The sequence below is a fragment of the Gossypium hirsutum genome, chromosome A13 (assembly GCF_007990345.1).
Source record: "Gossypium hirsutum isolate 1008001.06 chromosome A13, Gossypium_hirsutum_v2.1, whole genome shotgun sequence".
In the NCBI taxonomy this organism is placed as follows: domain Eukaryota; kingdom Viridiplantae; phylum Streptophyta; class Magnoliopsida; order Malvales; family Malvaceae; genus Gossypium; species Gossypium hirsutum.
The window spans coordinates 97,183,191-97,186,667 of record NC_053436.1 but is presented as its reverse complement, the minus strand read 5'-3'; positions in this window follow the sequence as shown (position 1 = coordinate 97,186,667).

Genomic DNA, 3,477 nt, shown 5'->3' with positions numbered 1-3,477 from the left:
TTTTAATTTTTTATTGAACTTTACTTTTTTTAATTTTAATACAATAAATGTTCTTTTAAATTAGCTAATAATTTTTATTAAAATAAATGTTTTTTTTTGAATACGACAATATTTTTTATATTTTTAATAAAATATAAATAATGCAACATAATTTTATTACAACAACCATCAACTTTTCCTATTTGGACATGATCGAGTCATTTGGCCTGGGTCTACACCATCCGCACAACCTCTGTTGGTTCGTTGTTTCTTGGATATCCATATTGTTACGTATTCTAGTCGAGCAAGGTCGACCATTTGGTTTGCGACGCAATTCTCTATCCAGTAACAGCTTAAACGGAGCAAGCGATACAGATGGCCCCTTATGTTCATCTGGGATCGGTGGGAATACGTGTCTCCACACGTTGTACATGTATTCTATTTTGTACACTTGGTCGACGTACGTCATGGGATCCAGACGGAGATTTTGACAAGCTGCAATTACATAAGCGCATGGATAACGTAATGTGTCATGCACCGCACAGTCGCATGTCCTATTTCTCAAGTATACACGATATTGCCCGCCAATAATACCTTGGTTCGGTCTGTCAAACTCCGTCACACGAAACCATAGATTGTCGAGATCGTGACAAACTATGTGCATGGTGTTGGCTCATGCCTTTGCCTTGTTAATCTCTCGCAATACCTTCGCGCACCATACATGGCCTCCCTACATTTGGCCTTTATAACTCGCTGCTTGCTTTGGAAATAGTGCCGCTAAACGAAAATATGTCTCTCACACAACGGCTGTTATCGGAAAATGACGCATTCCTTTTAGAACAAAATTTATGCATTAAACCAGGTTTGAGGTCATATGACCATATTGAAGGCCGTCGTCGTATGCTTGTATCCATTGTTCGAAAGGTATGTTATAAAGGTAGTTTATGCCTTCTTCGTTAACTAAACACAAAACTGCTAACATCTCATAAAAATGGTCATTACTTATCTCATACCCTGCCAATATTAGTTGATAACGAAAATTACATACCACTCTTTCATTCAGAATAAATTGAATATTACAAACGCAATTATATTAATAGAGATTAAATACCCATGTTGGTCACTTATCGTCATTCAGTTGTAGATCGATATTACTTGTAGTAGTTGGACGCAACGTGCCTTAGGCAATACCGATGGTGTGTGCAATGCCATTGGCTTCCTTGTCGCTCAATTGCAGCTAGTGTTCCAGTGCCCCGATCCGATATAACGTATATATCAGGTTGGGGGCAGACATGCCTCCTTAACCTAGAAAGAAAAAAATCCCAGTTATCAGCTGACTCCCTCGGTGTTATTGCAAACGTAATTAGAATGATTCTCCCACTGTCATCCTGTGCCACAGCCAGCAATAGCTGATGGGTATATCTACCATAGATAAAGGTACCGTCAATTTGTAACAATGGCTTGCAGTATATAAATGCGTCCCGACTAAAGCTCCAAAACAGACGCTTGAACACTTGGCATCCATGGAGCAATCGGTCGTTGTAGTACGTAAGTGCAGTTTCAATGTCTGTTATGCAACCTGGGACATATCTCTCCAGCACCTAACACCACTGCCACACTTCATTATATGAAGCATCCCACCTACCATGCATCTTTTCCAACGCCTTCTGCTTAGCTATCCAAACCTTGCAGTAAGAGGGCGTGTACTTCAATTGGCTACGAATATTGACAATTAAAACCGGCACTGAAGTCTTCGGATCCGCATTCACTATCGGTAATATTAAGCTAGCTAACATATTTGAATCCATCTTGGGATGATCTTGTGAAACACTTGTCAACGAAGTATGTTAAATAATGCAACATTACGTAATAACATTATTATTCAAAAGCCCTAAACACCTACTATAATTTACCGCCAACACATATATGTGGACCTTTATACTTTTTTATCTCCTACAAGCTTGTCATTTTCCTCAATGAGGCCATGATTTTCCCTGAACATGTACCATCTTGCACTGCACAGTTGGCCTCAAACTTACCGGATTTGGATTTAACCACGTTGTAGTTAACCCCGTTCATGATGCTATGTTGTTTCAATGCATCAAGAAAACTATTCTTATTGGAAAACTCCCTACCACTTCCATTTCACCCGAATCTAATGACGAACTTGTACGGTCACGCCTTCTGTGTGGTAGATCTGGAAACTCCAATGCATCTTCTTGAGATAGATCGACATTATGCATATAGACTGAAGGCGAGTACACCCCAAATCGCGGATCTTCTTCTTCTTCTTCATCTGAACCTCCTTCAACATATTCAGGTATGGTTGGAACAGGCTCTGGTTCAAAAAATAATCCAACTTTTGCACCATTTGGGCCGGACTCTCGAAGTGGATCCATATCGGACTCATCATCCGACCCACCATCATCTGCAACGAACAAAGTCCCATCGCTGGTGGATGTCGTAGGGAGTACATCATCCCTTCTTCTAGATGTTTCATACTGTCCCCAATCCGATGTGAATTGCCAACCACTAGAAGTTGATGTCATTCCCCATTACGTATTTCCAGTATCAAACATCGACCCACCGAGGTGCATGTCCCATCCACCAACGGAGTGTCGTGTAGGGGTTATGTATTCCATACTGCTACCAAACACGGGCGCTTCCGTGTTTTGCCACCCACTAACAGAGTGTCGAGCAGGGGTCGTGTATTCCTCTCGAGCAACATTAGATGTTAAAGTCACATGTATCATTTTTCGATGAAAATTGTACATATAACTCAAGATAGGGTGATCCACTAGCAAGATGAGTCTGCACCATTGCCTCCCAGCTACGAGAACTTTTGATGTCAAATGAGTAATATCTCACGGGATCAACCGAAGTATAAAATCAATACTTAATATACAAAACTTTCATTGGCGTCATTCCGAAGATTTTACTCCTAATTCTTTTACGAAGTTCTGTCAAATCTATGTTTTGGTAAAAATCCAGTGGCATTGTGTTCTTCAATAAAAAAACAACGCCATTCTCAGTGTCACGGACCTCGCCATCATAGTAAATAATAGCACTAATATGTTCATTCATCTTCTATTTCTATTTTACTTTAGCCTCAATTTCTCTTGCTGTAACTTATACAACCTGAGAATGAAATTTGGCTCATTTATAGTCCAAGGCTTTTTTCAGATACGACTGTAGTAAAAGAGCGTCCATGTAGGAGCTTTTTTCTGTAATTTTGCTGACAGTGCATCCTTCTTGAAACGTTTTTAACACTATTTGTTCAAAAACATCTTCTTAAAATTATTTTTTCAGATACTACTGTAGCAAAAAAAGTCCACATGAGAGTTTTTTTCCGTAATTTTGCTGACTGTGCATCCTTCTTGAAGCGTTTTTGACACTATTTGTTCAGAAATATCTTCTCAAAATTATTTTTTCAGATACTACTATAGTAAAAGAGCGTCCACGTAAAAGCTTTTTTCCGTAATTAATAGTTAATTTAAT